Source organism: Pan paniscus, chromosome 13 (genome assembly GCF_029289425.2).
Source record: "Pan paniscus chromosome 13, NHGRI_mPanPan1-v2.0_pri, whole genome shotgun sequence".
NCBI lineage: Eukaryota > Metazoa > Chordata > Mammalia > Primates > Hominidae > Pan > Pan paniscus.
In genome coordinates, this window is record NC_073262.2 from 110,820,481 (window position 1) to 110,832,737 (window position 12,257).

The 12,257-nt window shown below is 45.2% G+C and overlaps 1 pseudogene; it reads right to left on the reverse strand.

The window, feature by feature from the left end:
• Nucleotides 1–3,954: 3,954 nt before the first annotated feature.
• On the reverse strand, nt 3,955–11,947 carry LOC100980443 (translationally-controlled tumor protein-like; annotated as a pseudogene).
• Between the last annotated feature and the right edge of the window lie 310 nt (nt 11,948–12,257).

Here is a 12,257-nt window from a genome sequence, read left to right on the forward strand (position 1 = left end):
TGTGTGTGACTTTCCAGGCTAGGTCTTAAAAGGCAATATATAAAATATTACTCAACAATAAAAGGAACAAACTATTGATACATGTATAGTTGGATGGATCTCAATGTGTTTAGTGAAAAAAGCTAATCTCAAAAGATCGCATACTGTATGATTTCATTATGTAACATTCTGGAAATGACAAAATGAGAGAGATGGTTGCCAGGGGACAGGTATGAGGGTGGGAAGGAGCGAATGTGACTACAAAGAGACAGCATTGTGGGCTCCACACATGCACATACAAATGAGTGCGTGTAAAAACTGGCAAAACAGAATAAGTTCTGTAGCCTAGTTAACAGTTTTGTGCAAATGTCAATTTCCTGGTCCTGATACTGTTCTACAGTCATAGAAGATCTCACCATTGGAGGAAGCTGAATAAAACATTCATTAGACTCTCTTACTCTATTTGCAGCTTCCTGTTAGTTTGTAATTAATTCAAAATAAAAAAGTTTTTTTCTTTTTTAACAAAAGGCAATACCACTTTCACCTGAAATGCTTGCTTTTGAAGCCCAGCTTCGATGCTATGGGGAAGTCCAGGTCACATGGAGAGGCCATGTGCAGGACTCTGGATGACAGCGCTATCTGGAGTCCCAGCCAATAGACACATGTGGGAGGAAACATTCAGATGATGCCAGCCACAGCCACCATCTACCACAACTCCGTGGAAGCCCCCAAGAGAGCCTCACTAAGCGAGAATCGCCTAGGTGAGCCCAGTCAGCTTCTAGAACCATAAGAAGTAACTTAAGCCACTAAGTTTTGAGATAATTTATTATGCTACCAAAGATGACCAGAATACCATCAATGTGACCTGGGCCAGTCTGTGCCTCAGTTTCTTTTTTTATGAAACAGAGTACCTACACCACAAGGTTATTGCAAGCATAGAACAAGTAATCAAGTAAAAAATCTAGGACAGTGCTTATATGAGTTAAACAAATGTTAGCTACAATTATCATTACTGTGAATCCAAACTATAATAAAAGGGCAAAAAAGAGGCCGGGTGCAGTGGCTCACGCCTGTAATCCCAGCACTTTGGGAGGCCGAGGCGGTCGGATCACGAGGTCAGATCGAGACCATCCCGGCTAACATGGTGAAACCCCGTCTCTATTAAAAATACAAAATTTAGCCGGGTGTGGTTGCGGGCGCCTGTAGTCCCAGCTACTTGGGAGGCTGAGGCAGGCGAATGGCGTGAACCCAGGAGGCAGAGCTTGCAGTGAGATCTCGCCACTGCACTCTAGCCTGGGCGACAGAGCGAGACTCCGTGTCAAAAAAAAAAAGAGAAAAAAGATATGAACTAGCCCACATAGATGGGATCGATTCCAAAACGACACTGAATGACTTTTTGCCTCTTATCCCCAGAGACGGAGACTAAGCCACTGGAACTTGGCAATAGAATGGCTTCTCTCTTGGGCACGTCCTGAGATTACTTCTATTCTCTGATTTGCCTGTGGGGTAAACATACATTCTAAATAGAAGTAAGTGATGGTTCTGTTAAGTTGTCCCCCACTGAAACTTTGACTCCAGAGAAAGTAACTTTTTTCTTCTATATGGATAAAAGCCTTCAGACCCAAAGGTATATGTGGGTGCTAATCTGCCCCCATGGGTCAAAAAACATTCTTTCATGGAAAATATCTATTGTGTGAACAACACTTGAGCTATTTTGGAAGTACATTATTATAATACATAGCTTTATAAAAGGCCTTGCTGCTTTGTTTTTTTCCAATTTGAGCACAAAGTATGCTAAATCAAAGTATCTTTAAGGACCCCCTTTCACTACATCATTTATTGAAAAAAATTATGTGAAGCAGGTTATAAAAAGCAATAATTACCCTATACTCTATAATAATAATACCCTATAATTCCCAACGGCCGGGTGTGGTGGCTCACACCTGTAATCCTAGCACTTTGGGAGGCTGAGGCAGGTGGATCACCTGAGGTCGGAGTTCGAGACCAGCCTGACCAATGTAGGGAAACCCCATCTCTACTAAAAATACAAAATTAGCTGGGCATGGTGGTGCATGCCTGTAATCCCAGCTACTCCGGAGGCTGAGGCTGGAGAATAACTTGAACCTGGGAGCCGGAGGTTGTGGTTAGCTGAGATTGCGCCATTGCACTCCAGCTTGGGAAACAAGAGGGAGACTCCATCTCAAAAAAAAAAAAAAAAAGAGAAAGAAAAAAGAAAGAAAGAAATTCCCACCATACTCTTGCCTCCTGAAAGCATGGTTACTGTCAATGTCCTAATGGATAAGGGCAGCAGACAATTTGGAAGAAAGATTAGGCAGAAGGGGAGGCAGAATTGATTAGGAGTGTGGGGTTGTGAGACCACCTTCAGGGAGTCTGAATTTTCCTCAAGGGTTAGTGCCTGGCCTGAAACCAAGGGGGGCGGTCAGAAACCAAGTCAGCCCAAAGATGCTGACTGCAGCTGTCTGGCAGGGCAGCAATGCATAGTTGCAACAGAAATCCTTAGGTAGCATCCAGGTACCTAGAACTTCAGACTTTGGAAGATACCAAATCATTAAACCTTAGTTTCCAGTCCTTGCCCTGATCTGCTTGTTTTTTGAGGTTACCTTAGAATCTGGATTCACTATAGCTGACTCAGCCTAGTTCATCTTGTCAGTAATACTTAATCCCTGGACAGAAATAAATGAGAGAGGCCGGGCACGGTGCTCACGCCTGTAATCTCAGCACTTTGGGAGGCCGAGGCAGGCAGATCACTTGAGGTCAGGAGTTCGAGACCAGCCTGACCAACATGGTGAAACTCCGTGTCTGCTAACAATACAAATTAATAAATAAATAAACAAAATGAATGAGAGAGAGAACTGATGTGTTGAATGGGAGGGGAATTAGAGAGGGATGCTGGGGAAAGAAGAGGTCTAGACACACACACACACACACACACACACACAGAGATGATCAAACAGTTTCTTCGTTATCAATTTGAACTCTGTTTATTTATCACAAAAAAATTAAACAATAACCAGGAAGGCTCACCACAACTTCCTGCTGCAGCTGTGACAATGTTGTTGTAGTATATTTCATGATGTACCTGTGATTAATGGCCTTTTTCATTAAGGTTTTCCCATTCAAAGTGATTTGGAATGCAAATGTGCATTTCAGCCAGGAGATTGTGGGGAAAATATTGTAGAAATGCCTGAGAAGTAGGGCAAATGTTCTGGCAGCTACGGAACCAAGAACTCCTGACTTAACAAATAACTGTGTTTTACAAATAGCCACAGGTGACCTTGCCACTCTCCTGACCCCCCTACTGAAAGTTTGTTTTCTTTCTGTCCCAGCTAAGTTAGTCTCTTTTTACTCTCTTGGTAGTCTCTTTCAGAGTTAACTACTTCCATTATAAGTGATGAAATGTATAAGGCTCCACTTCAGATGCTGGCCTTGCTACGAGCATGGTCTTTCCCTTTACTGCAATTCAGAGTTAACACTTTTGATTCTTGGGGGTTTTTAAATTATATATATCTGTTTTTAGAGATGAGGTCTCACTGTGTTGCCCAGGTTGGTCTCAAACTCCTAAGCTGAAGCAATCCTCCTGCCTCAGCCTTCCAAAGTGCCAGGATTACAGGCATGAGCCAGCAGGTCCAGCCTGATTCTTGCTTTTTATATTCCAGTCTCAGAAGTAGTTTCCAATGTAGAAGTTATCTGATGACAGTCTTATTCTTTCTAGTAGTGGCTTACAATCAGGCTTAGCTTCTCCAGGAACATTACAAGATGGACTTAGTTTAAATATGTTTTAAACTAAAAGGCATTCTCTCAAATGAGTTTAAATGCATTTAATTTTTAGACAACCTACCTGACATATTTTTCTTAAAGACAATGTCTCCACTCCAAATAAATTATGGTCAAAATAAATGAAGAGCTCAAGATGATATCAATCCCATTTGTGTGAAGTCCTGGTGTTAGGTGGATGACAAGCAGAAGCCAGTTATGACAACAGGTGAGAGATCCAAAGTAATTGCCAAATTTGTTAACATTTTTCCATTTCTAAACCATCCTTAAAAGCAATCACTGGGCACGGTGGCTCACACCTATAATCCCAGCAGACAGGCCAAGGCAGACAGATCGCTTAAGCTCAGGAATTCGAGACCAGTCTGGGCAACACAGCAAAACCTCATCTCCACAAAAAACACAAAAATTAATCGGGCTTGGTGGCATGTGCCTGTAGTTCCAGCTACTTGGGAGGCTGAGGAAAGAGGATCACTTGAGCCCGGAAGGTAGAGGTTGCAGTGAGCTGAGATTGTGCCACTGCACTCCAGCCTGGGTGGCAGAGGGAGACCCTGTCTCAAAAAAAATACATAAGTAGACTAAACAAAATAACAATTGAGTCAAAAGGTTTTGAAAAGTATAAAAAAAAAAAAAAAAGAAAGAAAATTATATATGGGGTCACACTGTTACCAGTGGCAAATCCGAACGTGTTTGCAGCAACCTCAATTCTGGCCTTCTCAGAAGAAAGAATTTGATCAAGGAGGCCGAGGCAAGAGTTACAGCAGGAGTGAAAGTTTATTAAAAAGCTTTAGAGCAGGAATGAAAGGAAGTAAAGTACACTTGGAAGAGGGCTAAGTGGGCAACTTGAGAGATCAACTGCACTGTTTGACTTTTGACTTGGGGTTTTATATGTTGTAATGCTTCTGGGGTCTTGCATCCCTTCTCCCCGGATTCTTCCCTTGGGTGTGCTGTCCGCATGCACGGTGGCCTGCTGGCTCTTGGGAGGGGAGCATGTGTAGTGTGTTTACTGGACTTGTACGCATGCTCACTTGAGGCATTCTTCCCTTACCAGCTGAATCTTCCTAGGTGGTTATATACCAGTTAAATTCCGCCATTTTGCCTCTTAGTGTGCAAGCTTGAGCCCACTCACTCAATTCCTGAGATCTTATTGGGAAGCTCCTTATCATCAGTTTCAGGTTTTTTTCTATCTATTGGGAGACTGCCTTTCCCTGGAGCTGGCTGCAACCAATTATTATTATTATTATTATTATTATTATTATTATTGTTATTATTATTATTTTGAGACGGGGTCCTGCTCTGTCTCCCAGGTTGGAGTGTACTGGCGCAATCTAGGCTCACTGCAACTTCCGCCTCCTGGTTTCAAGTGATTCTCTTACCTCAGCCTTCAGAATAGCTGGGATTACAGGTGTACGCCACCACAGCTGGTTAATTTTTTTGTATTTTTAGTAGAGACAGGGTTTCACCTTGTAGGCTTTTCATGCGCGTCCGTGTGAAGAGACCACCAAAAAGGTTTTGTGTGAGCAACATGACTGTTTATTTCACCTGGGTGCAGGAGGGCTGAGTCCAAAAAGAGAGTCAGCGAAGGGAAGGGAGATAAGGGTGGGGCCGTTTTATAGGATTTGGGTAGATAAAGGAAAACTACAGTCAAAGGGGGTTGTTCTCTGGTGGGCAGAGTGGGGGTCACAAGGTGCTCAGTAGGGGAGCTTTTGAGCCAGGATGAGCCAGGAGAAGGAATTTCACAAGACAATGTCATCAGTTAAGGCAGGAACAGGCCATTTTCACTTCTTTTATGGTGGAATGCCATCAGTTAAGGCAGGAACTGGCCATCTGGATATGTACGTGGAGGTCACAGGGGATATGATGGCTTAGCTTGGGCTCAGAGGCCTGACATTCCTGTCTTCTTATATTAATAAGAAAAATAAAACGAAATAGTGGTAAAGTGTTGGGACGGTGAAAATTTTTGGGGGTGGTATGGAGAGATAATGGATGATGTTTCTCAGGGCTGCTTCGAGCGGGATTAGGGGCGGCGTGGGAACCTAGAGTGGGACAGATTAAGCTGAAGGAAGATTTTGTGGTAAGGGGTGATATCGCGGGACTGTTAGAAGCAACATTTGTCATTTAGAATTATTGGTGATGGCCTGGATACGGTTTTGTATGAATTGAAAAACTAAATGGAATAAGAAGGAGAAAAACAGGTATAAAAGGTCTAAGAATTGGGAGGACCCGGGACATCTGATTAGAGAGTGCCTAAGGAGGTTCAGCATAGTCCTGCCAGCAAAGATTATTTATTTACTTCAAGAGTTTAGAGTGGCGGTTTGGGGATAGCACCAGGAGATATCAGCTGTGATGGCTTGGAGAAACAGTGTAAACTGGCAGTGTAAACAAGAGCAGGGCATGTATGAGTAGTTGAGAACGGTGAATAGGAGTATGACTAGACAGAAGATAGTAGGGATGACAAGTTTTTTGGGGCACAGTCTAAGTTGGTCTGGTGTCTGGAATGAGACTGGGGCCTAATAAAAAGGAGCATCTATACAGGAGCTTAAATGGGCTGTACCTTGTAGCATTCCGAGGATAGGCCTGAATTCTGAGAAGCGAAAGTGGTAAAAGTATTGTCCAGTCCTTTTTAAGTTGGTGGCTGAGCTTGATGAGGTGTGTTTTTAATAGATCATTAGTCTGTCACTGAATACTAAGAGCCTGAAAAAATGCTTGGCTGATTTGACCAATAAAGGCTGGTCCATTATCAGACTGTATAGAGGTGGGAAGGCTAAACTGAGGAATTATGTCTGACAGAAGGGAAGAAATGACTGCGGTGGCCTTCTCAGACCCTGTAGGAAAGGCCTCTACTTATCTAGTGAAAGTGTCTACCTAGACTAAGAGGTATTTTAGTTATCTGACTCGGGGCATGTTGAGTAAAGCTAATTTGCCAGTCCCGGGTGGGGGCAAATCCTCGAGCTTGAAGTGTAGGGAAGGGAGGGGGCCTGAATAATCCCTGAGGAGTAGTAGAATAGCAGATGGAACACTGAGAAGTTATTTCCTTGAGGATAGATTTCCACGATGGAAAGGAAATGAGAGGTTCTGAGAGGCGGGCTAGTGGCTTGTACTATAGCATAGCATGCCTTTGCTGGTGTGTGGCGATTAGGTCTGGTGGAACCGCCACCAATAAATCAAGCGTGATCAAGGTGAGGAACAGGAAAGAAGGAAATATGGGGAAATGGGGTGAATGTCAGATGGATCAGAGAAAGACAGTCATGGGGGTCAGGTGTGGTATCAGGAATAATGTGGGAGGCTGGATTGAAGTTGGGCCAGGAACGATGGTAATTGTGGGAGACTCAACGAAGAGTGAGTACAGCTGAAGGAGCCGGGGAGCAGAAAGTATATGCGTCAGGTGTGAGGAAGAAAATAGATTTTGGAAATTAGGAGAGCTGTAGAGAGTGAGTTGAGCATAGTTTGTGATTTTAAGGGCCTCTAAAAGTATTACGGCAGCAGCAGCCACTGCACGGAGACATAATGGCCAGCTTAAAACAGTAAGGTCAAGTTGTTCGGACAAAAAGGCTACAGGACGCGATCCTGGTCCTTGCGTAAGAATTCTGATTGCACAGGCCTGCACTTCAGGTGTGTGTAATGAAAAGGGTTGGGATGAGTCAGGGAGAGCTAGAGTGGGGGCAGTCTCTAAAGCTGTCTTCAAGGAATGGAAAGAGGAGTGGGGAAAGGATTTAGGATCTATGGGGTCAGCTAGGTTTCCTTTTGTGAGTTTATATAATGATCTTGTTAGGATGGCAAAACCAGGGATCCAAAGGCGAAAGTATCTAACCACGCCCAGGGAGGAAAGGAGTTGTTGTTTTGTAGAAGGGGTTGGGGTTTGAGAGATTAGTCGGACACGTTCGGCAGGGAGACCTCGTGTGTTTTTATGAAGAATTATGCCAAGGTAGGTAACGAATGGAGAAGAAATTTGAGCTTTGGAGGGGGAACCCGATATCCTTTGGAGGATAAATGCTGAAGGAGCAGGAGGGTGTGTTGTTGAGAAGATTCAAAGGAGGGGCTACAAAGACGAAGGTCATCAATACATTGAATAAGGTGAGAAGCGGAGGAGTGGAAAGAAAGTAAATCATGAGAAAGAGTTTGGCTGAAGTAATGAGGGCTGTCCCTGAAACCTTGTGGCAGCACAGCCCAGGTAAGCTGCTGGGACTGATGTGTGTCAGGGTCAGTCCAGGTGAAAGCAAAGAGAGGCTGGGATGAGAGGTGCAGGGAAATAGTGAAAAAAGCATCTTTAAGATCAAGAACGGAACAGTTAGTTGTGGAGGAAGGTATTGAGGACAAAAGAGTGTACGGATTGGGCACTACAGGGTGGATAAGCAAAACAATTTGGTTGATAAGGCACAGATCCTGAACTAACTTGTAAGGCTTGTCTGGTTTTAGGACAGGTAAAATGGGGGAATTGTAAGGAGAGTTTATAGGTTTTAGAAGCCCATGCTGTAGCAGGTGAGTGATAACAGGCTTTAATCCTTTTAAATTGTGCTGTGGGATGGGATATTGGCATTGAGTGGGGTAAGGGTGGTTAGGTTTTAATGGGATGGTAATGGGCATGTGACCGGTTGCCAGGGAAGGAGTAGAGATGTCCCATACTTGTGGGTTAAGGTAGGGGGGTACGAGAGGAAGACGCAAAGGAGGCATTGGGTTGGGGAGAAGGGCAGCAATGAGATGCGGCTGTAGTCCAGGAATAGTCAGGGAAGCAGATAATTTGGTTAAAATATCTCGGCCTAATAAGAGAACTAGGCAGGTGGGGATAACTAAAAAGGAGTGCTTGAAAGAGTATTGTCTAAGTTGGCACTAGAGTTGGGGAGTTTTAAGAGGTTTAGAAGCCTGGCCATCAATACGCACAGCAGTTATGGAAGCAAGGGAAACAGGCCCTTGAAAATAAGGTAACTGTGGAGTGAGTAGCCTCCGTATTGATTAAGAAGGGGATGGACTTACCCTCCACTGTGAGAGTTACCTAGAGCATCTGTGATAGTCCTGTAGGCTTCTGAGGTGATTGGGCAGTGTCAGTCTTCAGCTGCTAAGCTGCGAAGATCTGGGAAGGAGTCAGTCAGAGAGCCTTGGGCCAGAGTTCTAGGGGCTCTGGAAGTGGCTGCCAGATGAGTTGAACAGTCCAATTTTCAGTGGGGTCCTGCACAGATGGGACATGGCTTAGGAGGAATCCCGGGCTGTGGGCATTCCTTGGCCCAGGGGCCAGATTTCCGGCACTTGTAGCAAGCTCCTGGGGGAGGAGGTTCTGGAGGAACCCCTGGCAGCTGCGGTTCAGGCGTCTGGAGTTCTTGTGTGCTGGAGATGTGGCTGGGGTTTGTCTCACAGTGGAGGCAAACAATTGCAACTCAGAAACATGTTGCTACTTGGCTGACTCTACTGTATTATTGTACACCTTGAAGTTGAGGTTAATTAAGTCCTATTGTGGGGTTTGAGGGCCGGAATTTAATTTTTGGAGTTTTATTTAATGTTGGGAGCAGATTGGGTAATAAAATGTATATTGAGAATAAGACGGCCTTTTGACCTTTTAGGGTCTGGGGCTGTAAAGCGTCTCAGGGTTGCTGCCAAATGAGCCATGAACTGGGCTGGGTTTTTCATATTTGATGAAAGGGCCTAAACGCTCACTGATTTGGGAGAGGTCTGATAAAGAAAAAGAAGCATTAACCTTGACTAGGCCTTTAGCTTCAGCTACCTTTTTAAGAGGAAATTGCTGGGCAGGTGGGGGACGGCTACTCACGGAATGAAACTGTAAACTGGACTGGGTGTGAGGAGGGGAGGTGATAAAAATATTACAGGGTGGATGAGTGGAGGCTGAGGAAGAATTGGGACCTAGCTTGGCCTGGCGAAGAGCAGCCTGGGGAGGAGGCAGAGAGGACAGATGGGTCTGTAGAAAAGGAAGATTAGAAAGACTCAGCGACGCTTGGGGTTGGGACTGAGGGGACAGGTAGGAGGGAAAGAAGGAAGATTTGGGACGAGTTGCATTGGGCACAGAGACTAGGGAGGGACCGATGTGTAAAAGAATGCCTGGACATCAGGCACCTCAGACCACTTACCTATTTTTTGACAAAAATTATTTAGGTCTTGTAGGATGGAGAAATAGAAAGTGCCGTTTTCTGGCCATTTAGAAGCACTGTCCAGTTTGTATTGGGGTCAAGCGGCATTGTAGAAGAAAATAAGGCATTTAGGTTTTAGGTCAGGTGAGAGTTGAAGAGGTTTTATGTTCTTAAGAACACAGGCTAAGGGAGAAGGAGGAGGAATGGAGGGTGGAAATTTGCCTATAGTGAAGGAGGCAAGTTTAAAGAAAAGGGAGAGTAGAGACATGGAGGGAAGCGGTTCAGGGGTTCTTACCCTCCAGAAAAGCAGGAAAGGGGTTGAGGTGTGGAAATAAGGGATCAGGGCACAGAGATATAAGAGGTTGAGGTGTGGAAATAAGGGATTGGGGTGCAGAGATACGAGGTTGGGTACTTGCCCCTCCCCCAGAAAAGCAGGACTTGCTGCTAAGGGTGAAGGAGAAGGGGTTGGGGGTTTCTTGCCCCCCAGAAATGTGGAGAAGGGGTACGGACACAGAGAGAAGGGGTTGGGGTACTCGCCCCTCCCCTAGAAAAGCGGGACTTGACGCTAGGGGTGAAGGACCAAGGCAGGCATCCCTGCATGGTCTGACACCTCTGAAACATGGGTGAATAATCAGAGAGGAGTCCCTGCAATGATTAAACACCAAGGGAAGGCTGCCTTCCCAGTCCGTGACCGGCGCTGGAGTTTTTGGGTCCACGGATAAAATGTGTCTCCTTTGTCTCTACCAGAAAATGAAAGGAATTGAAATTAAGAGAAGGGAGAGATTGAAGAGTGGAAAGGAGAAAGTGGTTGAGGGATAATGAGAGAGGTTGGAGAAGAGAGTAAGAAGAGGCCGCTTACCCGATTTAAAATTGGTGAGATGTTCCTTGGGCTGGTGGGTCTGAGGACCTGAGGTCGTAGGTGGATCTTTTTCATGGAGCAAAGAGCAGGAGGACAAGGTATTGATCTCTGAAGGGAGGTCCCCCGATCCGAGTCACGGCACCAAATTTCACTTGTGTTGGTGTGAAGAGACCACCAAACAGGCTTTGTGTGAGCAACATGGCTGTTTATTTCACCTGGGTGCAGGCGGGCTGAGTCCAAAAAGAGAGTCAGCGAAGGGAGATAAGGGTGGTGCCGTTTTATAGGATTTGGGTAGATAAAGGAAAATTACAGTCAAAGGGGGTTGTTCTCTGGCAGGCAGAGTGGGGGTCACAACATGCTCAGTAGGGGAGCTTTTGAGCCAGGATGAGCCAGGAGAAGGAATTTCACAAGACAATGTCATCAGTTAAGGCAGGAACAGGCCATTTTCACTTCTTTTGTGGTGGAATGTCATCCGTTAAGGCAGGAACCGGCCATCTGGATGTGTACGTGCAGGTCACAGGGGATATGATGGCTTAGCTTGGGCTCAGAGGCCTGACAAGGCTGGTCTCAAACTCCTGACCTCAGGTGATCTTCCCGCCTTGGCCTCCCAAAGTGCTGGAATTACAGCCATGAGCCACCACACCTGGCCATGACCAATTATTATTTTAGAGAGACAGTTAACAACCGCCTGACCATCACCTGATGGTTGCCTGACATTCCTGGTGGGGGTGGGTGGAGCCCTCTTCTTCCCTGCTCATGCCTAACTAGCTACCTACTGTAGTAACACCAGTCTCATGGTAGTCCAATAGAGCAACCATGCCATCTAGGTTCAGGTTTTCACTAATAAAAACTGGTATTGTTTTTGAAATTAGCAAGGGTGTGCTTGATTTGTTCTGCAGCCTCTGTCGTAACAGGTTTTAGTCTTTCCTGGTCTCTGTTCTTCAAGTTTGCCTTTGATTGATTGCATGTAATCTTGGATGTACTTCTTTATGCTTCCTTTGTAAAGCTGCTTTCTTTCAAGGGATGGTTCTTGACAATCTTAACACCAGTGATTACAGTGCTTTCTGTACATTTGCCCTTTGGGCCTTCAGCGGAGGCATTTCCACCAATGAGGGAGTCATCAATGCTACTCTCTGTCCTAGTGACCATCTTCTCCTCCACCTCCAGGCACAGCCATCTCCTGGATCTTGTAAATGTTGCAGAACATCTCATCGTGGCTGATGAGGTCCTGGTGAATAATCATAATTGCGGCTGAAGGGAGAGGCAGCGGGGCTAGCTTAGCAGGAGCCCTGAGCTTGAGCAGTGCAGTGCTGGGGGAGGGGGGAGCCAGTGGAAAAGCCCTAATAGGAGTTCTGAAAGGCATAACAATGACAGAGAACCCAGTTACCCATTTGAGAGAGTTTGTGGGTTCAGGAGTAGGAGAATGGAAATTGGGAATAACAGCTTGGAATAGTGGACCTCAGAGAAAGTTTCCTGCAAAAATTGCTGAAGCCAGCAAGGGATAAGAAGTAAATAACACATCTTATATACTATCTTAAATTGTACCTGTTAGA